Genomic DNA, 27,361 nt, shown 5'->3' with positions numbered 1-27,361 from the left:
CTCTTAGGCTCTGATTTAATGGTTAGATGTGCTCAATTAGGCCCTGGTGGTGTGATGGAAGAGGATCTTGTTTGAAAACCAAATTCACGTTGGTGGTTTAGGTGGCATTGGACATAAGATGGTAAAGATGTTCAAGAGGAAGAGAAGCTTTGGAAAAAGACATACAGAAATGTAGATATTTAATATTGTAGCTCCCTGGCCAGTTTTAATCCAGTCTGGCTTTACTCAGAAAACTGAAGTCTTGTAACCCTCTGCAGTTTCCCATCTTAGTCTGGGAATTCCGAGAGGCATTCAGCAGGCTTGAGTGGAAATTGCTTTGTGTGTCAGAGCTAACTTGCCAGAGAAGATGTCAGGGTGCAGTTGAGCTGGCTCTCGTGATCTGGTTCACCAGGTCATCCGCTAGCAGTTGATGACAGAACATGAAAGGGTGGAGAGAGTGGAAAAAGCCAGGACTCCTGCCCTGTGCTGCTCCTGCTTCTTCCACGAGTGTGGTCCTGGGACGTGGGCTGACTGCCTTAGGGAAGCCCTGAAGATATCACAGGTGTCCAGTGGGTGCCCCCACCTTCAGTTTGCCTACCTCATTTATGTCTCTGAAGTGGCGTCATTTTTGTTTCACAAAATGGTGATAAGGAGAAATATTTGCAGACTCCAGTAAGGAACTTAAACACCGAGTATGGATTAGTCCTGGCTTGTAAAGTTGAACAATGTCTTCTGTAATCCATGCAAATCCGGTATGCTGACATAGCTTTTGTGTTTCTGTGGTTAGCTGGGTAAATTTTATGCAAGTCTGACTTGTGATCTGGTTAATAAGTTAAAGACATAGTGAAAGTTCAGTAAAAAGAAGAGGATGTTTAATCAAAATTGTAGTCTGAGGACAATCAGGAATTCTTAAAAGTTTCATTCTCAGACCTGTGAGTTGCTGGAAGCTGTTAACTCCATAAGAATTGTTGGAACTTGCTGTGAATTAAAGGAATGTTTAAATACGACGGAGGTTGAAAGAAGGTTGTATTTTGGGGATTTAGACTCACAGAGGTATAATATAAGAAAGCAGCTTTGCACATGTGAGTTCAGGATCAGTATATCCAAAATATTTTCAAAATGGAATTATTTGAATGCATTTTGAGTACTTTGGTCGATAAAAGGCATTGTCAAATGTTTTTATTAAGGCACCAGCTTCTCTAACCTATGAAAGCTGGTTAATAAACATCCTCTATTACTATAAACATCCTCTTGACTATCTGCCAGTTAAGGCCTGAGAGGAAAGAGGAGGAAGGTAGAACCTTTTACTTGAGCTTGTTTAAGAGCAGATATCCCATTATATAGGCATTTTACTGAGAAACAAATGGTTTGGGAAATAAGCCTAACAACAATACAGCTGCAAAAAAAATCCCTTTCTGAGTCTTTCACTCTGATATTTGTGCTTGGAATATAAATATGCTTAACAAAATATTAACAACTCTAGTTAAAGGTAAATTGTTGGAAATACTTAGGCTATATTTCTCAGATATAAGGATGCATTTATAAACTTCTTGAAGTCCACAAAAAATTCTGTAACAAGTGAGTAGGCTTTAGCCAGTAATTTCATTAAGTAATGGGTCTGGCATCTTGCTGTTCTCTTATTTTTTCCCTCCTTCCAGATCTGTGCACATTTTTTGGCAAATTAGTGAATGTGAACCAGAATTTGGCTTGATGGAAAATTAAATATAAACACAGCACACACATGCTGGTAGACTGCTTCTAAGAGAAGAGTTCCTATAATATTTTCTCAGTAGCCAGAGTTATTTTGCATTAATTACTGTACAGCCAAATTAGTCTTCCATTACAGTAAGTGTGTTTTTCCTTCGTGTGAACTAACTTGGAATAGTTTGCCTTGGTTTTGCTCGGAGGCTAGGGTCCTCCCAAGGCCCTCCCAGTTATCTCTGGGGTTTCTCCTCCCTGCTAGGGGGGAAAGGTTTCAGGACTCGTGTGGAGTGGTGAAATCATGAATCTGAATGGAGGGTTTTGTTGTTGTTGATTACCTTTATTTTCAAGGGATATGTTCTTGTAGTCTCACTGACATTATTTACATCTGATGTTCTTAAATTGCAGCTTTTTTCCACCTGAAGTGATCCTTTTGTATGTGCTCTGATAGTTTTCCTCTTTCAATGCACAGTTAGTTAAGATTTGATTTGCAACATATTGGGATGTATTTTTGTAACTTGTTTAATGTAAAATGTGATGTGCTTGAGTGAGAAGAGTGAGTCTGTGAGCATTTGCTATCCTGGTGGCACGCTTTGGTGAAGTTAGTTTTCCTTTGGAGCCTTATACAGTGTTGATATTCCTGTTCTCTCCTCTGCAAAAGTGTCTGCAATCTGCTGCCTGGTGCAGGGATTACAAGGAACATTCTTTGGGCTAAAAGCAAACACTCCTATCTGGAGAAGTGCCCTCAGGTAACAGGTGGGTTTTGTTTTGAGGCTGGTGATAGGAGAGCTCTTCATGTGTTGAGTCTAGATACCAAGAAAGGCCCTTATTTGGGCTTTGTTAAAACCCAAATATTTCAAAAAGCCAGGGAAGTGTGAGGAATACTTATGATCAAGATACCTTGGTGTTGAAAGCAACCTAAGACTGTAAATTGAGACTCTCTTGCACTGTAAGGAAAGAAGTGAGTGAGCAGCATGATAGGAGTCCCTTCTCCTCTAGAGTAAGCTTTGTGCTATTACTGACAGCTGTTCTCGGGTATCTTACCAGCTATTTTGGGTGTTCACTGTGCAATCAATCTGTCTGCAGAGAATGTTTGTAAAATTCTTAAAAACGTGTCAAAAGCGTACGCGTCTCAGAGTACTGTGATTGCAGTCCTGTGCTGCATATGGGTTTGCTGTGTGGTGTCCCCCCTGTGCTCTGGAGTTGTGTTTTCTTAGCGCTTTGGCTTTACGTGGCTGTGGTGCTTGAGACCCTGGTGATGGCGAAATCCTTTTAGGCCATCGTCTTAACCGAGTATGTAGTGCCCTCTGAAACAACATAAAAATATATATCCTTAGTTTTGCAAACTTTTCCTTCTCAAGTATAACCCTTCTGTTTACTAAGTCCAGACTGGAAGTGCTAATTATTCTGTACCCAGACACTGAAGTGAGATGTGGGATGGTGGATCTCTTTACTTTGAAACCCAAACATCTTTTGGTTTAACGTGTCTGTAATGCTGTGTTGTCCAAATATTTGAAACTGAGATGGAAATCGTTCTTCCATGTAATTGCTGGATTATAATTTCTGAACTTTCTTAAAGATGAGGTCAGGGTTTTTTAATGTTGGAAATCAAGCAGACAATGCAGAAGGCTGGCTTGGCTGAGCGGGGATCTTCTATTAGAGCTCAGGCAAAAAAAAAAAAAAAAGTGCATGTCCAGTGGAAGAGGAGTCTGCTGTCATGGGAGGAATACAAAGAGACTGCTTGCCACTGTAGGGAGAAAATTCATGTGACCAAAGCTCAAGTGGAGTTGAAGCTGTGCAGTTCTATGGATGTCTATAAAAAGAAAACGGTTCCAGGAAATGGGGTAACATCAAGTTGGTGACCGGTCACTAGTGGGGATCTGCAGAGCTCCGTTTTAGGACTAGTTCTCTTCAACATCTTAAAGAATGACTCGGATGTAGGACTCAGAGGCATACTGAGTAGGCTGGCTGATGATGCTGTTGATTCCTTGAAGGCAGAGGAGTCCTGCAGAGAGACCAGGACAAGTCACAGGGCTGTGCAGTCGCCAAATGGATGAAGTTTTAACAGACAAGTGCTGGATTCTGCATCCAGGATGGGGCAACCTGGATGTACGGACAGACTGGGGAACCAGAGGCTGGAGAGCAGCATTGAGGAAAGGGACCTGGGGATCCTTCTTGTTGGCAGGTTTGGATATGAGTCAGCAGTGCCCTGGCAGCCACAAGGGCCAACCCTGTCCTGGGGCAATCAGGCACAGTGGGACAAGGGTGGGGGTTGTCCTGCTCTGCTCTGCCCTGGGCTGGCCTCACTCCCATTTTAGGCACCACAATATTAAAAAGCTACAAAGTTATAAGGGAGTGTCCAAAGGAGGGCTACAAAGATGAAGTGTCTAGAAGGAAAGCCATATATGAAACAGCTGGAGTCAGTTGGCTTGTTAGTCCTGGAGAAGACTGAGGGGAGACCTCATTGTGATCTGTGACTTCTCAGGAGAGGTACTGAGCTCTTCTCTCTGATGCCCAGTAGCAGGATTCAAGGGAATGGCCTGAAGCTGTGTCAGGGGCGGTTTAGGTTGGATATTAGGGAAAGGTTGTTCACCCAGAGGGTGGTTGAGCACTGGAACAGGGAAGTGGTCACAGCACTAAGTCTGACAGAGTTCAAGCAGGATTTGGTCAATGCTTTCAGGCACAGGATGTGACTCTTGTGTCCTGTGCAGGGCCAGGAGTTGGACTTGATGGTCCTTGTGGGTCTCTTCCAACTCAGAATACTCTATGAATCTGCAGTACATATGGAATGGGAAAAGTCCATTAAAACAGTGCTCCAGTCTGGGCTTGATTTGTCTCCAATGTATGGGACATTAGGGCTGCAGAAGCGCATCTTTAATTCCCTTTAAATTAGTCGCCTGCTATATCTTTTTTTAAATGTAAATCTCTGCGTAATTGCTGTTTTAGCAGTATGGACTGGGATGTGTTTTCCTAGCAAAATAGAGAACTTTTTGCCTGGGAAGTTCTGAGTGTTGGTTGCAGCTACACCAGCCTGGCACAATCCCATGTAGCCCCTGGAAGGGCACATGGTGCTTTTGTCCTCCCCCAGCCAGGCTGCTCCTTCCTACCTCCTGTACTTGCAGATGTGTGCAGCTGCAGGGTGGGCTGAGTTGAGGGATCAATCCTGCGGAAAGCTAACACTCCCAGAGATGGCAGAAGAGAGCTCTGCCCCTCCCCTGCCAGAAGCATGTATGTGCTTTATGATGTCTTCAACTGGCCCTGTATGGCCTTAATAGGATGTTTCTGAAATTTGCTGACACTTACGGTATGTCTGGGGTCTTTTATAAGTAGGATTTGTTAGAACTGTGCTTGTGCCCCATGTTCTTGCTCTAAATTGTTTCAATTCCATTAATGCATTACTAATGTTTTCTTTCCCATGCTTTTCCTCAGCCCATTAGAAGCCAATCATCACGCATTTGTAGTAATGATGCTGTCGTATTGTTAAGACTGGACAAGAATAATTTAAGAACTGTCATAGGCTCCTTGTAGACACTGTCAATGGCATCATATAACCCTATGGATTTTCATAGTGGGTCTCCAAATGTATAGGGAAAACAAAACGCTGTTAGGTAATTTAAATGGCCACAGTGCATCTGAGATGGTCTTTTCTGCATTTTTCTATTTGTAAAACAGTTTGAAACTCTGTCTGTGCATTCTCTTGCAATGGAAAACATAAGTAGAGATTGTTGGATTTTTACTTCAGGCACGCCTTTTTTTTAGATAGTAATGATGTGGACAGTATTTCCAAATAATTACTTGACTTCAGGTTTCTTATTGTTTAGTGTAAGAGAATAACATTTTATTTTGCTGGAGATGTTCCTTTATCTATGTATTTGAAGGAATGTCATGTGGAGTTCATAACTTCTACCTAACTACACTGATATCTAACTCTCCTGTTAGCTTGCTGAGTTGTGCAACTTTTCAGTTGTTGTATATAAATGGATGAATACTTCTATGAAGAACTAAAGGAAAATGTGTTAATTTTTTTCCTCAAAATTTATAGCCACTATTTATTTTCACATTTAATAGGTGGAATATAAACCTTTGCTGGCATGCTTGTTTAGATGAACCACTCAGGCTCTTCTCAAAGCCTTTACTTAGAAGTGTGTTTTTGTTCTGCACTAAAGGATGCGTGGAAGCAGATGAAGAGTTGGTATGTTCCTGTGGATTCTTGACTATGGTGGATTGTGACTCAAATGGACTAAAGCAGAAGATGCTATTTGAATCGTGAAATTACTGGAAAAGGAATGTTCATTTGCAGTATATATGGGTTTTGCACTTCTTACTAATTCTCCTTTTACTTTTGAAAATTTTTAGCCTGGCATAAGATTAGAGTTTTCTCTTTAATGGAAATCTGACACACGGAGTGTATTGGGTAAAGAGCTGGATGTAGATGGTGGGTGCTTCTGGCTGGGTGAGTTGGGTTCTTCTGTGGCTGAGCCAAGCTGCTGAAAACAACATGACTGTCTTCTGGAGGAGTGCAGCTGCTGGTGGGGGTGTTTGCACCTCCTCCTCAGTGGTTCTGTGGCTTGGAAAGAAAACACAGCCTCCCTTATTGCCAGTGTTGTGTTCTCCACACACCTTTTTTAGTTTTAGGTTAACATCCAGCAGTAGCTTCTGGAACTTCTGTAATTTTTGGTCAGTTACACTGGCCTGGTGCTGGAGGTCTGCACTTTATAACACCAGAGAATCTTTCATTAGAGAGTATCTTTTTGTAAAGTAAAAATAAACTCTGTTTTCTACATCTAAATAATAAAAACCCCTTATATTGTCATTTTATTAAGTCAAACATATGTTGTAATTATATTAAGTCACTCTTCTGCTTTTGTACTTTTAGGTTATGTTTTTTCCCCAGCATGAATGAACAATTACTGAAGTGTAGAATCTCAGGTTGGGGTCATGGGGAAGTGTTTCATGTACTTCATTGAGAATGTATAGCCTTACTGTTTCTTCATAATCTAATTTCTCATATAAATAACTTTCTTAGCTTGTTTCCTAGAATTGCAGTTTCATTAGAAACATGGGTGTCTAGTATTCCTCCTATGATAAAATCATGAGCTGTTCAGCAGTGTGTTTCTCTCCAAGGGTTTTAGTTACGAAGTGTTTTGACTGCAGCATTTGTAGCTGAACAAATGTGCTATTGCATTCCCCTTTCAGTCGAAAAGTACAGCAAAAGACCCCTGACTTCCTTGTATCTCCATCTCCTAATTTGAATTCAGTGTTGCATCTGGTAATTATTCATTTGGCTTCAAATCATGGTATTTTTAAAGGTTATGGATCTAGTGTTGCTGTGTAGTCCACTGACACCGACTGGGTAATTTTTCTGGCCTTGAGTTGAACATTTGAAGCTGGGACTGAGCTTTCATGGATCCATAATAGTTAGCTGTAATAGTAGTCTTTGGATTCACAAGGTATTTTTTATATTTCTCTTTTGGTTTGGGTTTATTAAAAGTATTATATTCAGAGTGTTCTGCAATGCTCTTCTTTCTTCCCATGGATAAATGAGCACCGAGTTCTCAGAATGTAACATCTCCCTTTATTAATGAAATGGCAACAACTTTGAAGTGGACAAGAATCAAGGCAGATTCCAAAACGTGTGTGTTCAGATAAAAACCTGGCATTGAAGAGGCTGCTGCTGTTCATGGCTGGGCATGTAGTTTGAGAAAAATTATATTAGCACTGAGTTTTTTTGTGTGCAGTTTTACTAATATTCTGTAGCTGGTTCTGCTGCAATTCAAATATTTTCTCGTTTGAAACTGAGTATAAAATCTAATTTGTTTTTCCTTTACCCTTTCTCCTTGGAGATCTATCAAATTATCCTCTGCTTTAGATTCAAGCTCTTCATAGAAATTAATCGTTCTGACCCCCTGTGAGGTAAATATTATTTTCATTAATAGGAAAATTGCAAAGCAGACAAGTAAAATTGCTTGTTTGAATTATGCAGAGCTCTAGACATGTGGTCAAATTGCTAGACTGCCTGTTCTCAATAAATTCTTTGCAAAACTTTTTAAATGTAAGCTGTAATAATATTGATACTGTCTAAGCAGACAGAAGAATACTTTTTCTTGTTTCCTGAAGCATTGTGTGACCAAGAGGATAACTATGAAATATTTTATATCTTGAAATGTGGATAAATGAGCTATCTACTGAGAAGAGTACAAAACAGTTTGCAATTTTCCTGGGGAAACAAAGCATCCTTTTAAGTTTTATCTTAATCTGGCAAAAAGCATGAAGGTCCTTGAATGGGCAGAGAAATCTCTACTCTGATGGAAATGGCCGAGTCTGGCAAGTGAATCAAATGGGAATGGAGATGTAAGGTGCTTGTGTCTTATAAAGTAACAGATGATCAGTTTCTGTGAAATGCAGGAGAGAATATCTTGAATATCTCAATATTTTGGCTTTTTCATTAGGATGGAAATAATGAGTTCTGCTTTATCTCAAAGGCCATGTAGATGATTTTTTTTTTCCCTTGAATGGAGGGTTGTAACATAGCAGAGCAGAAGTTTGGTTACATATGCAAAAAAGCTTTCTGGCTGAAGAATTGTCGTGTTATTATAGTTGAATTTTCAGTTAGGGATAGAAGATATGATTTATGGAGTGTGAAACAAGAGATTACTAGGACTTTGTTTGACACATTTTCAAAGCATTTGAAAGCAATAAATTCTCCTTAATAGTGGAATTTTTAATATTATCTTGGCTATTTGGAAACTATAGTATGTAGTAAATACCTCTTTCAGTGAATTTTGCAGGCAGTGAACATCTATACGAACTTTTTCTGGGAAGCTTCCTTCTATAGAAGGTGTATGTTTCTGGTGTGCTGTGAAGGGGACCGGAGGCTTATAGAAGTGATGCTTGCAGCACAAAGGCACTTAACCAGAATCTACATTTGGATATTCCTGGCTTAAATGCCTTTTGTAGTAAAGGGTCAAGTAGTGGAGCTTCTGCAAGATTCTAGTATGTTGTGAAAGACGGGGCAAATTTGATTTCGTGTGTTGTTTGGTGACACCTGTTCAGTGATGGCACTTCATGGCTCTTTCTTTGTTCACTGATAGGCAGTTCTTTGTCTTCCTGTTTTGGATACCTACTTTGTGTAGCTAATGTTTTCACTAAAATTTTGTGTATTACCAGTTTAGCAAAGTGTTGCTGAAAAGCTTTCATATAAAGAGAAGTTATCATTGGCCTTTGCCGTGGGGGCTAGAAGTTGCAAGACCAATATTTTTGATGAACACGTGGCTGCTGGATGACCCTGGCAACTCATTGCCCTTCTCTTGCCTTGGTTTCCCTTTCTTTACATTTTATTTAGTGATACGTACCTTATCTGCTAGGCACTTTGAACACTTCTCAGCCTGTGAGAGCATCCTAACAGCAACATATTCTCTATGGTGCTTCCTGGTTTTTGTTGACAAACAGCTTTAAAATTGCAAAGTCAGTTGAGACACCAGCTCAGTCTTTCTTTTAACAGTGGACAGATGGATTAAAACTACATGGGGGAAGGGATGGGAAAGCAGGATGGAAAAAGCAGCGAGTTTTCAAGTTGTGAATGTGCAAATTCCGTGCTGAATTTGCCCTTTCTAAATATTTGTCCAGTATTTTTTGTTGTAGACAGATTATTAGTTCTTTCTTTGGCAGAAGTAATTCATTCTACAAGGTAGAATCCTGTCCTTTCATAGCTTAGCTGTGACAGCTAGACTGAAAAGTAATAGAATGACTTCTGTGAAGAGAAAACTGAACTTTTAAAGAGGTAATACTAGTATGAAGGATGGGTCATTACCTAGTGTAAGGGAGGAAAAGTGGACTCCTTGTATTTGTTGATGGTTTTCTTCATTACAAATGGATGTATTTGCATTCCTTGCATTAAGTGCTTACTGTTATCAGGAATAACTCCAAAGTTCACATTTTCGTGGTTGTGCTCTGTAAACTCGATGTTTCGCTTCAGTTAGTCCAAGTCTGGATGAAAGCATTAGTTCATAGACAAGGAGCTCTTTCAGTCTGGCAGCATCCTCTTTGTGTAGGTATCTTACTCGTGGAATTTGCAGTTAGTGGAGGTAAACATTAAGCCATTTGTATGCTATTACAGTCACACTGTAGAAAAATTAGAGGCTAGAAAAACTGGCCTCAGCATGAAAATCTCTAAGCCGTGGTGGTTGTGAATAATCAGGACAAGTTATGTTTTAATCCAGGAGAATTATGTGAATATCAGAAGAAGCATTTTCCTGTTAATTTAAATGAAATTTTGTTTTACTACCACTTCTGAGAAAAATGTTAAGAATTCCAGTGATTGACTCCTGTTGACATGGCGGCAGAGCAGTTAATGAATTTAATGCAGTGGTACTAATTTTGATTGATACTGTGTAATTATGATGTCAAAGGTTTTTAACTTTGTATCAGGCTGTAAATCTGCATCAGACTTCTAGTCTACCCTTGAGAGAAAAAATACATCGAATGGGAAAACCCTGACGTTCCCCCAACCTGAGGTATTTTACAAAGACTGTGAAAAAGTTAAAAGGTTTCACTAGGTCAGCCTACTTTCTTGTCAGTAGCATGTCTGTGAGAAACTTCTGAATGTCTTAATGTCTGAAAAGCAAAAAGGAAATGTTCTCTCTGAATTTAGATGTCAGTAGCAGCAGAGTATCCTCTGACAGCCCTCTGTGCTTTTCTAGCTTTTTTTTTTCTTTCCTAACAGTTTTAGTCTGACTGGAGGTCTTAAAGCCTGAAGGTAAAAGACAGCCTTCTAAACTATCTTGAGCTGTTCTGTTCTCACCAAGAAGAAATAAAACTTCATTTTTTACCTAAAAGCGAAATTTATGGAGAATGCAAGAGATCTGATTATTCTGGCCATGACTCTTGAAGCAAGTGTTCTTTAGCTTGCCAAGCCGAGCATGAAGGGAGATGCTTTCTTGGGATGTGACTTCTGTGTGATTAATTTGTTGTGTAATGTTTTAATGTATTTTTGGTTTATTGGAATTACATGTTGATTAGTATTGGGAGAGGTTTTGTTAATGTAAGAAATAGTACTTCACTGTTCACCAAAGTGGAAGTCAAAATGGCTATGGTTTCAAAGGTTAGTGAACTATACACCTTATTTTATAAACAACTCCACCTTTTCTAGAATAAGAGACTTCAATTCTTAGAACTTTTTTATAGACCATTATTTTTTGTACTTGTTTCTACATCGCTGTGTTTTTCTTCTTGTTTCTATGATACTTACCATTTCATTTTCATTGTTGCAGAACCTTGTTTTTCAGGAGGTTCTCCTGATGGTGAGTTTTGTAGCTCCCGTTGATAACTTCATCCCTGTCTGTCTTTCTGGCCCAGAAGAATTTGTGCTTCAGTGAGCCTCAGGAGCATATTATAAGTAATTTTAAGAACTTGGTGTGACTCTGCCAAGTGTGCTGCTTTTGCTTGCCATATAGTTTAGGGCAGGTCAGGGTTGGTGCTTTTCAAAATCCTGTCTTGCCTGTGTTTCTGATGTATATGAGTAATAGGCATTAGTCCTTCACAATCATATAGCTCGAAAGTTGTCAAAGAGTGAGTTTGCTTTGTAGTAATGTTACTTATCAATTTCTGTCATTCGGCATCTTCAGTGACGGCGCATTTGGTTGGGGATGGAACTTAGGACCCTGTGAAAGCTTTGGTTGCAGATGGCTTCTCAGGAGTACTGCTCTGTGGGCTGTTCTCTGTTGTGGCAGTGTTCTGTGGGTGCAGGAATTCAGTCATCTGCTGCACACAGGGCTTTGAAGTTACCAGCCCAAACACTCAGGGGAATGAGGTGCTAAAGTCCTGTCTCCTTGTGACTGGTTGCAAAATAGGTTGTAGGCTGGTGTCCAATGCCATGGGAGAAGCAGCATCTTTTCCCTGCAGTGAATCATCTCATGTTTATTGAAGTTCACTGGTGAAACTTGTCCTCGCTGTCTTCATTCTCCTGGTAGTAGTTGTGGTAATAATCAACCAAAGCACATATGTCAAAAGCCTTTTGTTTTTATTCTGAAGGGAAAGATAGAGCTATTAAAAATATTTTCATAGGTTTATAATGGCATGAGAACACTTTGTAGAGGATTCCTTATTTAGGGATTGTAATGTTCATAGGTGATGCCTTCCTAAGGTAAACTGAGAAGGATATTTTTCACTGGTGCTTGTTCCTTCTTTCTTTTGAAAATCTGGGTTCATTAATAGGACATCCTGAAAGGCCTGCTTACTTCCCTTAGGAGATGAAAGGACTGAAGGCTATGTAGGGTAGAGAGTAAAATATTTTTTTATAAGTCCCTATGAGAAAGATATATCTGAACTTTTAGTGGTTATTTTTTCAGCGGTTTCAAAAACTATTAGGTTTCACTGGGATTAAATGCGGGTTATTCTTAGTGTTTTCTGACAGCATTCTCTCTCCTTAAGTTTTTGAACAAGCTTTGCCTACAATTTTGATACTTCTCATGTTATTAATTATATAAGACTTTTAAAGCTTTGAACTGCTGTTCTGCAGGTGACTTGCTGTTTTGTGAGAACAGCTTTTGCAGGTTGTGGCAGAGAAGTGGGGGAAGTGAAGCATTCCTTGGGTAGGTGGCAGATTCTGAGATCAGAGGGAAGAATCTGCAAGGATTCCTCCTCTTGCTTGTAGTACTGCATATTGATAGCTGGAACATAGCAAACAACCCTTGAATTGTCTTCAATTAACACGTTTTGGTTCGTTCAAGGGTGATGTCAGAAAATAGCCTTTTCCAGCAGAACCAAGTTCTTTCCTCCCTCCCTCCTTACATACGCCTACACTGATGTTTTTTCAGCTCCACAAGTGTGTGTTTTCTCACTCTCCCTGCTGTGTAGGCGGTCTTCCCAATCACAATTGAGCTTCACAGGCAATCTTTTACCAAAAAAAAAATCTTTACAGCCATTTAACACCAAAGGAAATAGAGAGTTCTGGGTCAGAATTATGATGTGTCTTAGTAATGCTTGAATGGCCAAAGAATTTCACCCTAAAAAAAGAAGGAAATTGCTTTCTTGACCAGAAGGCCACTACCTGTGGAAATTACTTTTTTACAATCTACCCAAATGATTTGCCAAAATGTCACTAGCAATCATGAACAAATAGACTTTATATCTTATACTTGCTTCATTAGGCTAAGTTATAATTGAGCTTTTTTACCCTAGAATTAGAATGCTATTTGGATGAAAAAGATAAACTCAGTTTGTTGACAATATGAAAGTTAAAATGCAGTTCTTCTGGGAGTGTTGACTTATTTTAAACATGATTTTAGTTCTCTCCACCTTTTAGAAAATTCTTTTGCTGCACTGCATGATTTTTTTTTGTGTACTTTAGCTTTTTTGCTGACGCTTCTCATTTTTCCAATGCCTTAATTTCACACAATATTTTGTAAATAAGCCAAAAGTTAACATGCAATAAAAAAACCCTCCTCAGCTGTGTTTTTAATTGCTCAGAAGAAGATAGCAATAATTATTTTCTTGAGCTCTGTTGATAACACAGTTTGGCATTTCTTAAAGAGTTTTGGTTGATGCTAGTGTTCTTGCCACCAGGTAGGTAGTCCGAGTTTATTCAACTCCGTAAAGGAATACTTTTGGGAGAGGGGCAATGGGTGACTTAAAATTTGCTTATCAACCCATCAAGTTTCAGCAACAATTTTTCCACAAAGGCCTTGTACCATGGTTTTATGTGCAGTTCATGTTGCCATTGCAGCTGAAAGGAACCATCCTTCTCTGCTTATCCTGTCTGGTACCTTTTCTGCCTCATGTCAGCACAGGTGCTCGTGTAGCTGTGAAGTGAACTGGAGTGGGGAAAACTAGGCTGGTGAATAATCTAGATCTTCTTGAGACTCCTTACTTAGAGCTGGATTTTGATCTCTCTTTGAAATGATTCACTGTACATCTTCTCTAACACGTGAGCTTGGTGGGAGTAGAGTAGGACAAAAATTCATTGGCAGTATGTGCTCTGCCTCCAGCTTGTGCCTCTGCGGCGTTCTCGGGACTGCAGCATAAGTCTCCATGGTTACATCTGTTTGCCCAGTCTAATTTTAGAGGACTCCAGTCATCTAGAGATGCAAGCCGTTTGTAGCAATAGACACAGGTCAGATGTTAAAAGTAATTCTGAAACAATACAGATTATAATACTGGACCTGGTAAATAGGAAGGACCAGCTTTGAAACCTTCAAATTTCCTTCTACACTTGGAGGCTTCTTAGGGTACTACAGCTGGTGACTTAGATAAAAACTCCTGCTCTCCCTTGTGTTTGACATGTGTTACAGACTTTATGTTGAGCAGTGAGGAAAAAAAGTGGGCCACAGTGCTGCTACATGTCCCCTTTCTTTCAGACGTTGCCAAATGTGTGTTTAATCTCTAAATGCCTGGCAGAATGTGTTCTGGAAGAAAATAACGTTTCAGAGGAGGGGTGATAAAAGAAGGGTTGGGATTGTTGTAGTGAGAAAATTATCATACAGGCTTTCTCAGATGTGTAAGTTATGTGCAAAAAATCAAGAGATTCGCAGTTTTATAAGCCTTCATTGTTGCTTCTGGCTTCTTACAAGCACAGTTTTCAGAATACCCTTTGCCCTTTGAAAAGTATTTCATTTGATTGCTTCCCATTCAAATTTTGTTCATGCCCATGATCTTTTTGCTTCTAGGTTTCACTGTGGTATGAGTCATCAGAAGCTGATTGTGACATCCGCTGGGAGTTTTTGCTGAAGCTGCGTGTGTCCGCTTTCTCAGGAATTTGGATAGGTAAGAGTGCATCTTCTGCTTTGTGTACTTTCTGACCTTCTGGAGTACTGCTGGTTGTCACAAACTGAGTGTTGTGTTTGACTGCTGATCGCGTGTGATGTTTCCTGCAATGTGTAAGGGGTGGTCTCCAGCAGCATGGTTTACCCGTAGGCTGGCTGCCAGAGAGTGCCAGACTGTATCCCAGGCTGTTGCTGAATGCTCCCTCTATACATCAGTGTTTTTCCAGGAGAGAGATGCAAGGGAACTAGATGGCTATTCCCTCCCCCACTTTCTACTAGGTATGTGTAGAAGTGTTTGCAAAAGCAGGTTGGACTCTGTTCAGGCTGTGACAGAATGCCTGCTTTTGTCACATTTTCTGAAATGCAGCAGTTCTTTGTAGGTGGTTTCTTTTAACCCACTTGTGAAACTAAACTCCTATTGTAAGGTAGAAAAAGGGATGATTCTTCTGGATGTGCCTTATCCTTGAAAAAACCTGGCTTTTAGTACATGATCTTTTGTCCTTTGACAGAGTAATGTAATATATTGAAAGGTAAAATGGATGCAACAAGTGTGAGATGCTGCGGTCTTGCAGCCTTGCCCTCTGCCTTGTACCCGATGCAAGTCCTTGACAGGTGTGTAATCACCTGGTTCAAGGTGGCGTATGTAGAAGGTTGGAAAATTGCAGTGTGTGGTTTTGGGGTGTGGAAGGAGGAGAAATTGGGGGCAGTGGTGTTTGTTTTGCGAAGTTGGGCAGGGTTGGATTTGTTTTTGGACGAATCAGCTTCCTGAATTAACTCAACAGGTTGTGCCAGCAGTAGTGCTGCCTGGAGGGAGGTGACCAGAGTTTGCTATGGACTGCAGGGAGAACAAAATTGGAGATCTCAATTAAGATCACTTGAAGCAGATTTGCAACCAGGCAGTAAAAACATTACTCCCTGCACAGAACGCGTTTTAATCATGTGTTTATTAACACATATTGAAATCTATAGGTATGGGAGATGCAAAGGAAGTCCAATCTGGAAGTAACACTGCAAAAAACAGTTGCCAAAGGAAAAACCCTCCCTTGTAACATTGGTTCATCAGTCTGTTGGATGTGAAAAGAAACAAATAGGTTTCTTATTGAGGGAATCTGCCCTGTAGTTGTTGCAGTTGCCTTGAAGGATGTTTTTGTATCAAAAGTGTCAGTTTAAAACTCTTCTTCTGAAACAATCAGAAGCAAAGCTTCTTTGTTTTGGCGGAGTTTTAGCTTCTGAGGTTTGACTTACGGCAATGACAAAACTTTCTTCAGAGGACATACATACTGGAAACAAATATATTTGCTCACAGATCTAGCAGAGCCCTTGGAAAAGGCTATTTTAATTATTTTGTCTTTTCCCTTGAGTAATTTTACCTTTTCATTTGGCATCATCTTTAGTGTTGATTTTTACGCACAATCATTATTGGGGTTTACTTTGATATATAGCTCTCAAAGTTACCACAGGGGAGAAAATAGTGTCCATGTCTTTTGCACCATACAAAAGGTTGGTGTTTTTGTTTTTTTTTTTTTTTTAATAAAGTTTGTGGTCCTGAGAGGCTATTTAGAATTATGATATTGGTAAACACTGTAGTGGGGCATGGACAGTGAAAAAGGACTGTCTTGAGTGATGAAGTAAGAGCAGTCTTAGTTATTAGAGGTGGAAAGTAAATTAGTACTTTTTCCCCCTACTGTGTATGGATTCCAGAGTCTAGGGTTTTTGTCACGTACATTCCATAAAGAATGATCAGGTAATTAAACTTCATTTTGCCAGCAGTATTACCATGTTACACCACTGAAACACAGAAGGTGGTAATGCAATTTTTGTACGAAGTGGAAATTTTTCTCAGTGGAATTTTAAAAAATTTTCTCAGTGGGATTCTAAAAATTTTTACATTCCAGCCTGTAGCAAATCCACTAATATAAAGTTACACTTAAAACCTAATTTATTTCATCAGTAACAGTTCTGGTTGCTGGTTGTTTATGAATGCGTAGGCTCATGGTCCTATAGACCCAGTCTTGTTTACTGAAATTCTTGATCAGGTTTTACAGTTGGGTGTTGAACATAACTATATTAACAAGCAGCTCTTTTTTAGGAATAGCACCACACTCCAATAAAGCTGATACTTGTTTGTTTCAAATACAGAATCTTAATTGGATTTGTGAGGATATTTAGGTGCAAAACATTCAACAGCATAAGCTTAGTTTTGTGAATTCCCCACATTCTTCTGTAGATCCTGGCAGAGTAAAACCTGTAAAATTCTGCATGAAACTTTACCTCAGACTGCTTATTTGACCTGAACTTAAAATGAAGAAGAGGGTCATGGGGGGGGAAGAGGAAGAAATGGCCAGTGTGTGCAAGTGGCTGATGTTGACCTTAAGTTATATATTGTTGGTTTTATCTGTACTATTCTTTTCCTGTTGACAGGTTGAAGTCCTGTGACTTCCTTTGTTCACTAGTAATAAAGCCTTCTTGGGTGAGGGTGGGGTTGAGGTGAAAAAGGTTTTGCCTCAGTGATTCTTGCTTTTTCACTGGGATGTGTTTAAGAGTACAGAGTGCTGTGTTCCCTGCGAAGGAAAGCGGGAGCTATTTGGGGACTGCTTCTCTGAATGGCCAGGAGGAGAGTTGTACTGAGTTGTGTTCCTTCCTTACATTTTATTTTTTTTCCTCAGATTTCCCCAAGGTTTAGTTGGTGATTATACAAAGGATTTCTGTTATTAGGACTGTGTAGGTTTGTAGTTCAAGTTACTTCCCTGAGGAGTCTGAGGAAAGTTAGGAAGAATCCATGCTTACATGGATTAGTGCTTACAGTCTTGGCCTCTTTATAAAGAAAGGAGGGTGTTCCTTGAGGAGTGCATGTATATATTTCAAATGCATGTACCTGTGTACACATGCACCTGTGAGTCAAAGGAAATGGATGTATTGGATGCATGTATGTTCCTGAGTTAGTGATTGCTTTGTGTGATGTTTTTGTACTGTGGTATTGCAGTGATAACTGCTGTAATTACCTTAAAATGGAAAATAACTAGAAAGTGCTTAGTCTCTTTTTATGTTCTTTTATGTTTAAAAAGTGTGGTGAATTAGTAGAAGTTGGTATGTGATAGTTGACAGATTAGTTAATATTAATTTGAGAACTGGGGAATTGCATTAAGGTCCTTCAGCAAAACTGGATAATATTCTTAATAGCTAAGTATGCCCGTTATAATAGGGAATTGGTGTTTGTAATAAAAGTCTTACCTTCACTTCATTGTGTGTGAGACTGAAAGAATTGGACATTCAGAAGGTAAGTGTATGGGAGTGAATGAAGAAAAAAAAGCCTGGATCCCATTAATTTTTAGTTATCTCTATGCTGGTGAGGGTTTTATGCTTTGATACCTTTTTTCTTAGTACAAAATGACTGATTATTTAATAGTATGGATTGTAATGATCCACACTCTTCTCTTGCAGCACCTGTTGAATAGGCAGGCCAAGAATGAGGCATGCTATGTCTGCAGACTTCCTGATTTCAGAATGGTTAGGCACACCCAAGTTAGCATTAATCTACCTAGCCTGGATTAAAAATGATTGCAGGGATTTAACAGCATGGATTTTAGTATAGCCTGTTTGAGGCTGACTAGAAGTCTGGGTGCTTAATCACTGCAATCCTTTGCCCTGAAATTGAGGGTTTTGTAAAACTGAGTTCTGTAGCTCATATAAATGTGGAGAGTTGTTGGTAGATTAAATACATATATTATTCTGTGAATTTTTCCTACCTCTCCCCTTAAGGTGGTAGTAGTGTAACTTAGCACTGGTAAGTATGTCCTCAGTATGATTACAAATGTGTACTGATTAATAAGCAAGATGTTTTCTGTTTATTAAACAGAAAAGCTGCTGATTCTGTTATGTTAGCAGTTGATTCCCAATTTTATTGGACTGGTTGGTGAAGAATGAGCAATTGTCATGTTTTGATTTTTATGCATTGTTCAGCTTGCACATTGCTAAAGTGCATTGTGCTGTGCTTCTTAAACTTGAATAGCAATACAGTTTTGCAGTTCAATATTTTCACTGTTTCAGGTGAGTAATAAGAATCAGTAATTAAATAAATCTGAGACATTAAAGAGATGTGGAATCTATGAAGCACAAGAAACACTCCAGTGAGTTCATGTACTGAATAAAACACCAAACCCCAACAAACGAAAAAGCAAGCTAAAGCAAACCAACACCAATAAAGTCCCCTTCAAAGAAAAAAACAATCCACAACCAAAGAAGCAACAAATACCGCCTAACCCCTGACAGAAGACACAACAGAGCAGCAAAATGTGGACTAAGTGTTATTTCCATGCTTTTTTACTTGTAGAGAGCAAAATACTTTATTCCGTTGTAAAATGTTTTGGGAACACCTGGAAATGCTACTACTGCAACAGCTGCCCTGGCCATGAGATTTCCTAAATTCATGATTCAGAACAGATGCATCAGCTTGAAATACAGCATTTCTGTAGAAAGCTTCAAAGACAATGTTTTGGGCAATTCAGAGATTAAAAATTATTCAATTATTCCAGCTAACTGAAAGCAAAAGCTGTCTGTTCACTGGTAGTCCTTTTATAACTCTCCTTGATTACATTCCTTCCTTCTATTGGTCTCTTCCTTCTTATATGCATTTCAATTTTTTTCCTCCGGTTTTTCAGTACCCTTCCTGAGCTGTAAAACCAAGTTTCTCTGTGCCAGACAAAGTAAAATAACTGCTTTGCTCTCTTAATTGGTATTCTTGCTTGTTTAAATATTAGTGTCTTAAGATTAGCCACAGCTACATGTTTCAAGTTCTCGTTTGGGTACACAGATTCAAGGAAGCTGTCTGGTAAATTGGAGTGATGCTCAGAGCTGTCACCTGTGAAGATCAGAATTCACACTTTCCACTTGAGATCAGAGAAGACTGGCTTGCTTTTCAGCCTAATTGTATTCACTACTTATGCATAATGCAAACCCACAACTTAATTCTGCTCCATTTGATGAAAGATAAAGATCAGTGCCTACTAGACAGTGTGATGCTAGCTTTACAGATCCCATCAGCATCAGGCATTAGTCATGGTTTTTTATGTATAAAATATAGCGTGCATGTCTGTACACATCATAATGGGACTGTATAGTTTTAGCGTAGAATACCGGGTTGGAAGAGACTTCAAGGATTATCTGGGCCAATCTTTTTTGGCAAAAGCACAATTTTAGAGACACGATGACCCAGTGGTCTGTCCTTCCAAATCTTAAAAGTGTCTAATGTGGGGAAATCCACTATGTCTCTAGGGAGATTATTCCAGTGGCTGATGGTTCTCAGTGTGAAAAATTTCCCATGTGTCCAGTTGGAATCTCCCCAGGAGTAACTTGTGCCCATTACCCTTTGTCTTTTCCATGTGACTCCTTAGAAGAAAGGAGTCTTACTTGAGAGAGTCTCGCTTGTCTTTGAAGCAGTAATAGTAATGCAGTTAATAAGTAGTGCTTCTTAATGATCTTACTGTGTGTAGATTTTACAGCATGTTGATATCTTCAGTGTTATACCCTGTATATGTGGATGAATTTGTCATCAGTCACTAGTTCATTCTGTCAATTCCTTATGTAGAGACGTGGCACTGATATACAGCTCTTGAGTACCTCAAAGCTATGCTATTTGTTTCACTGACCTTCAATACCACTAATACATAATTTCACTGAGTCTTTTACAGCTTATAGAATTTTTTTTTAAACAAAGAAAGCTTTCAATTTTCTAATTCACCAGAGTAGTTGAAAAATCAACTCTGGCTTTATGCAGGGCATATTTGCAGAAGCTTTATGTGTTTGAGCTGCGGTCTCTCCAATGCCTGCTCATCTGCAATAGAAAATGAAAGGAGAAGAAGCAAGGTTTGTCATTAAATGTCATCAAGTTACATTTTTGCACCTTTATAGATATATTAGAAAACATTCAAGGGGAGAATTTTCTCTAAACTGGTGGTCTAGGGCAGGAAAGCCTTTTAAAGCTGAGGAATTGCTTGGATAGAATTAAATTGGGATGTGGCGTGGTGGATTTTTTGGGTTCATTGCTGTCGGCATTTTGTGTGTGTATGTGCCTGCAAGCCTTCTGAAACCATGTGGGAATGATCATCTCCTTTATCCATGTCAGCGTCCCAGAGAGGCTCAGTGTTGGGATGTGCCAGGTGGTCAAGGCTGCACCTGGAGCATACTGGCCTGGCCAGCCTTTATTTCCTTCATTCCATCTGCACCCAAAAGAAAGGCAGGAAAGCTTCTTCTTCCTCTGGTTGTTGGACCGAGCTGTTTACTTTTGTCCTGCACACTTGCAAGTGTTTGGATGCTTCTGGCTGTGTAGCCAGGACAAAAGAAATGCTGGAGAAGACAACATATTTTTCTTTTTTTTCCCTTGTGTTGCTGTTTTTTTTTTTTTTTCTTTAAACCAGCTTTGTCATTATTGGTGTAGCCTTGCTTTTAAAGACCTTGATTTCTTTGTGTGATAGTGATACCTTGTTGCTGTGTTCTTGGTAATGTGTTTGTAAAGCCTGTAGACCAGAGGTGCAGTAAGCTTCTATGTTTGTGTGGCAGTATAGGTATAATTTTTCAGATTATGAGGAAGCACTGATCAATCATTGTTTAATTTTTAATTAATTTAATTAATTTTAATTAATTTTTCTTTGTGCTATTTCTTGTTCTATTTTCTTACTCTGCTCTTTTTTCCTTTATTTTTTCTACTGCTTTTCAGTGTTTATTTTCTTCAGCATATCTTTCTCTTTTTATTCCTCTTTTTCTCCCCTCTGTTACTTAGGTTAGAGGTCTTTGCAGGAGTTTGCTGAGGAGAGGGTTTGAAGTTGAGAACCAGAGCACTGTTCCCTCGTTGGCGAAGGGACAACTGCTTTAACCTCTCTTTTCTGAAATAAGTTGCTCTTGGGAGGAGGTTATGTGGAAGAAAGATGAACTGCAAAATTGAACTGCTAAAGCCTGAGGACTTTCCTGGCTGGGATTAATTTAGAATTAGAAGCTTATAGCATTTTTTAAAAACATTTACATGCTTATCTGTGAGGGAGTGTAAGTGGACAGCCATGTGTACCTTGGAGGTCTTTGCTCCTTGTATCTGTTCTTGACTATAAAAGGGAAGCAGAGGTACTTTTGGTTAGACTGAAAACTTGAGAGAGAGAACAGCAGGTAAATGCAGGGGCTATTTAATAGTTTTGCTGTGGAATTAAGTTGTGAGCCAAGTGCTCTTTCTTGGATTATTCTGCAAAGCAGTTTGCATTTTTTCATTAGTAAAGGTTAATCTGGGGTTTTTAGCTTTGCTTTTATTAAAATGGCTTGGATATAGAAGGTAATGTCGAGGCTCCCGACCATCATCAGAGACACTACAAAGGTATTCCAGAGAGCTGGTTAAGTATTTGGACAAGTTGGATACATTTTCTCATACACTGACATTTAACTGTTGTCCTTCACCTAGAAGTCCAGTGTTACAGTTAGCTTACTCTGGTCAAATCAAAGTTCCCTCTCCACTGCTCTGTTGCATCTGGCAGAGCACAGCAGCAGACCTAAATGGAGGAAGATAGGGTGGATCTGTAGCTGTAGACTTAATGTCTTTTATCTCAGAACTTTCTGAATCAGGAAATCCAGTATCTTTTGCTCTTTTTTGCCTTTCTCATACCCTTCCTAATTCTGCAAGAGCTTTTTTTAATTGGGAAGAGCAGAATTGCATGTGGTACTGATGGCAGAAATCTTACACAGTGATATGTTACAGAACCAGTATTCTTTTCAGAATAATTTCACATGCTGTCAATGCGTGGGTGTTGGTTTTGTATTGTTGGGGGTTTTTCTGTGAGTGTCAGAGTGCAATTTGATGGATACAAATCCCTTCATAGTCTTCAATATAAAGAATTCTACAGGAAATTGAGACATGGCGGGTAGTATTTTAATGGGTTTGCTTTTCATATCTGATTATGTGTTTGGTACAGTCACCTAACAGTAGGTGCTTCAGAGCTGTAAGGCATTGCAGCATGTAAAATATTTCGGAGTTAGGGCTCCTGTTTTCTTGGTTAGGGCTTAAACTTTCCTAAGCTTACTCTGGATCAGTAATACCTCTACTGACATGTCCAGAGATGTGCCTGCTGCATTTTTGTTACCTATTTCAACTGTTAGTCCTTGTTCACCAACTAATATGGCTCTTCATTTTTTCTAGGATAGTTCTGCAGTTACATACGTTGAGTTCAGAGGATCCCCCAGAGAATAAACTGCATGATCTCGGTGCTCTGAGGACACTCATGGAATTGTTCATTTACAGAGCAAAGAGGATTGCAGCTGACCTTCTTCTAATATAATCAGGGTTTAAGCTGTTTTCTAATTTTGCCTATTAAATGAAAATAGATTTAGCCTTTCCCTTGAATGGGTGGATTCCGAAGCAAATCAATGTAGTAAACCTTTAGAGAGCTTTACTGTGCATGTGGGAAATTGCAAGAGTGTATTAATACATCGAAATTTTGGTATGGAAGTGGTCAGCAAACATGACCATTAGACAAAATGTGAGACTGCTGCAGAAGCTGCTTGTTCTTTTGTGACCGAAGGACTACCATTACTGCATTTGTTTTTCCCTGATGGATTTTTTTGTCCAAAATACCATTATGGCAGGAACAGAAATTTTCTTGTTCTTTGATGAGATGTCAAGAGCTGACACTTTTCTCTTTTTCAAATAAAACCAATCCTTGAGGTTGAGATTTGGGTTTGGTGCTCCAGCTGTGAGCCTTGTAGAGACTGGTGCATGCTCTGTCATCTCAACTGAAGATGCAATTTACCTACAAAACAATCTTATTCTGTTAATACCTGTGCAGGGGTTAAGCTTCTGTTCTAAATTGACTGGTGAGGTGTTGAAACAGTACATCTTGCTTGGCATTTGGATTGTTGGTATAACTCAGGATCATCCCGATCATGGCTGACATGAATTTAAAAATATTCTTCTTTAATGCTTTTATGAGTAAACAAATCAGCTGAAATAAAAACAGTTTTCATATTTTTCTTATTTCATCTGTATTTGATTGTTTTTTTACAGTTAACTTTGTGGCTTACAGTACTAGTTTAGTGTAGCACAAATGCACCAGGCCTGCCATTTTCATTTAGTGTTTGAAAAATAGTGTTTGTACAGTAACTGCTTCTGACAAGGAATTACAGAACTATATTGAAATGCTTTTAGTAGTGAGTCGTACAAAAAATCAGAAACAGCTATGTCAAAATGTTTTTGTACTTCATGGTAGGTGACCATACATGGGTACATAGTGTTTCTTTTGAGTTTCACAGGACCAAAATTTGGAATGTGTTAAAGTATAGAGGGCACAAAGACATTACTTTATATCTTGTGTTTCATATTATACTGGATAGTGGTCATTTGGAGAAATCTTTTGCCTGGTTTGAGCAGCTGAAAAGCTCTTTTATATCTCTAATGTCTATTGTATTTTTTTTTATCATCTACTAGATTTAGTTATTTAAAGTCTCTTTTATTAGTCTGAGGGACTAAGACATATTAGTAGTATGTGTCCTAATGAGCAATTTATTTTGATAAGTGTATACAGGGTAATGATAGAACTGGCAAGAACAGGAGTAACCTCAGGATCATTTGCCTTTGTCGTAACAATACAGTCAATATAAAATGTAACACACGGACCAACATTTTGTGCTTTTCTTATAGAATAGATGGAGCTTTCTTGGATTTGGATAGGTACACGTTTATAAATCCAGTAATGAGCTAACTTTTTTGGTCATAAAGGTTCTGACGTAAAATTATCTTCATTCTAACAAAATACTTTCACAAAGAAGCTTGATTATCCCCTCCCCTCATCCCCAAAACAAAAAGCAAACCTAAGTTACAAGGAGGTTTGTGGGTTTGTGGTGGTTGGTTTTTGTGGTTGTTTTTGGTTTTTTTTTTTTTTTTTTTTTTTTTTTTTTTGTGTGTGTGTGTGTGTGTGACAGTCTGGGGCTACTGGCTAATGTTTTCAAGACTGAAAACCCTCACTATGATGTGGGATTTATTTTCTGGACTTTACATGTTTGGGCAGCTCTTTATTCTCTAATACAATGTTTTCTGCGTTATGTGTGTTTTGTGGTTAAGAAGGACGATTCTTAGAGATATACCTGGTATGTAGAAAATATTTTGTCTGAAAATGGAAGTGTTAGAGCCATGAGCTTTAAATTTGTGAATTTGCCACAGGTTAATAATCTTTTAATCCCTGGGCTGTTTGCATAAAGTACTTCTTTGCCTTTTGGAGGCATAGGGGCGTCACAAATTTCTTTATCACACCTGGTAGTTGGTGATTGTGAGGACTTGTTGGTCAGTAAGATGAGTGTTGCTGTAATTAAGAGCTCACCACTGTTTGTTCTGTGTCGTATGTTCCCAAACAATATCAAAATGTAGGACACAAATAGTTTTGAGAATTGTTTCCTGATGGGAAATACAATGTTAGAAGAGAGGTCAGCCTTCTGTAAGGCAATGGTAAAATCATTGCTATTCCCTATTTTCAGTAGCACTTATCTCCCTTTTGTTGTAATGGTGCTGCCCTGTTCACAGGGATGTGATAATCTGTGGAGCTAACTTGTTTTACTTTTATTATTTTATTTTTTCCTTTATTTTTTTATATTATTTTATGTTTTCCTCTAATTTGTTTGCTAGAGTCTTTGTTTTCTCTCTAAATGCAGATGTGAGGTTTGCTTTTAAAGCTTTACGAAATCTGCCGTACATCCAGATAGGTAATTGCAATGTTTTGAGTTCCGTTTCTGAAAACGGGAGCTAGCGCATCTGACAACACTGCATTCTGCCCACAGTCTCAGAGAAATAGCAGGACGTAGGCCAGTGGTTGCCTCCTTTCCTCTTGCAGCACTGCAGGCACTCTCTCTGTAAGTGGAGGAGTTTTGCATCCTCATCATGCGTGACTGTTGGACCCAGGCCTCACGGTCTGGTTTCACAGATGATTTGGAATAGCCCTGGAGATGTAATCAAAGTCTTGTTCTGTCCTTCAGCAAATATTTTCACATGATATATAAGGACTCTTGGGTTTTCAGACAGCTTTTTTATGTTATTCTGGCTTTTAGATCTCCGAACTAGTAAATATGCATACGTATTTTTAAAGGAAAAGGGGAATGCTGCCTGTTTGTGGCTTTCTGGCTGTGTGTGTGTGTTTGCCACTCAGTTTCAATACATGGATTCATAGAAACTAATATGTGAATAGTATATGTACTATTCTTAAATTTCTGGTAGAAAAGAATGTTATGGTAGGCATTGGCATGGTGGTCATCTAAAATCTAAACGAGAGTTTCTGAAAATCTGAATTTTTGGAAAGGGTGAAAGATGGTGTCATGTTTTGGTATGTGCTGTTGACACTCCAGCTCTAATGGCTCAGAGTCTGTGTGACCTAAATATGTACTGGATTTGGTCAAGTATGAGTTAGAATTTTACTGCTGTTTCATGGACAGCTGAAAAATAAAATCAAGGCTAAAATACTTGTGTGACAGAGCCAATGTAAGTGTGTGCATACAAAACTGTTGGTAAAGTCTAAATTGTTTTACATTAATGGTGTAAACACAGCGTATGATACCAGCTGGAGTCAAAATGCAACTGCTGTCTAGAAGGAAAAAATCCTCATGTTGAACCTTGTTTTAAAATTTTAACTGCATTAAAAATGAATTGCAAGTGTGAATTGCCAAGTAGAATTAGTACAAATATCAGTAGTACTGTCGAGTATGAAATTCTATTTTTAAAATTCCTTGTTAATTTTACAAGAAGACCAAAAAAAGAGGAAACTAAAATTGGAAGGAATTTTCTATTTGTTGAGGGAAGGTGGAGGGGAGGAGAAATCTTTTCATATGCACTATCACCTAAAATAAGTCATAAAAATGAGTTCATACATGAAGACTGGGTTTTTTACTGTAGATAAGACACCCCTTAGAAAGTCAAATAAATGTATTAAGGAGATGAGGAATTTTTTCTTCCAGTTGTTATCAATCTCTTTTTAGTAATCTTGGAACTAGATTTTTAGCATATGTTCCTTAGAATACACAAGAGTGAGGGATCTGGTATTTCAATGCTTGGACAATAGTGTTGATTAGACTTGAAACAGCTTAACCTCATGTGCTCAGTAGTCTTATTGCCTTCTCAGATTGTATTTGGCTGTCAAGATGAATATCAGATTTAGGACTCTTTAGTCTGTGATCCTGTACAGCTTCTCTTTTCTGCTTTATCACTCTTAATATGGCTGCTTCTGCATGTGTGTAGGTTTTTTAATTTAATGATCTTTTTCAGAGTTACGGTGTTTAGTTTTGCTCTCACTTGCATGGGTATTATCAAGTGTGTTTTAGAATCCCTGATTTCTTAAGCTTGCTTGGAATCAGGATCATCTCCTTCATATTCCTTCCAACTTCTGCCCCCTTTCTCCCTCTCCACCACTTCCCTAGTTTGGTGTCATTTTCAGATTTTTCAAGGGCGCCTGTGTTTGGTCACTGAAATTAATAAACTAAACAAAATCTGCTGCAGATCAAGTTCCAGCTGGACCAACCCAAAATCTTTTCTGTTTCGGTGGTGTTGTGTGGTTGTTTTGTTGTTGTTGTTGGGGTTTTTTTTGTGGTGGTTGTTGTTGTTGTTGTTGTTTTTTAATACTGAGCCATTGATTTTCTGAAAGTGAATTTTCCAGTAGTTAACTTTATCTACACTAATTATTTTGGATTTATAGTCTCCAGCTTATGTTGAACAGTATTTGAACCTAAATAAACTGTACCTGCTGCTTCAATAAGACATTTACCCAAGAGAGAACATTACATTGTTTTGAGGCTTCCTGACTATCAGTTATCTTTCTCCCCTAACTTTAATGCCTCTTCTTTCCCCCTGCTCAATATATCCAAATCTTTCTAAGCATCAGAATTACATTGGTTGTCCTGCTACTTAAGTAGTTTCCCAC

At 38.8% G+C, this 27,361-nt stretch overlaps 1 protein-coding gene across 9 annotated transcripts in view; it reads left to right on the top strand.

Annotated features, from left to right (window-relative positions):
- SIPA1L1 (signal induced proliferation associated 1 like 1) overlaps positions 1 to 27,361 on the top strand; it is a 203,853-nt gene that overhangs the window by 49,833 nt on the left and 126,659 nt on the right. For 6 of the 9 annotated variants that reach the window (XM_040066070.2, XM_040066064.2, XM_040066069.2 and 3 more), the window contains exon 2: positions 14,343 to 14,439. The gene's annotated coding sequence lies outside the window, so the exon portion shown is untranslated. Of the gene's footprint in view, positions 1 to 5,846; positions 5,980 to 14,342; positions 14,440 to 27,361 lie in introns of all 9 variants that reach the window. The other 3 variants (XM_040066065.1, XM_058420857.1, XM_040066068.1) reach the window with 1 other exon arrangement.

Source organism: Hirundo rustica, chromosome 6, assembly GCF_015227805.2.
Source record: "Hirundo rustica isolate bHirRus1 chromosome 6, bHirRus1.pri.v3, whole genome shotgun sequence".
In the NCBI taxonomy this organism is placed as follows: Eukaryota; Metazoa; Chordata; class Aves; order Passeriformes; family Hirundinidae; genus Hirundo; species Hirundo rustica.
Note: the sequence above shows the minus strand (reverse complement) of the source record. Positions and strands in the feature narration are given on the sequence as shown.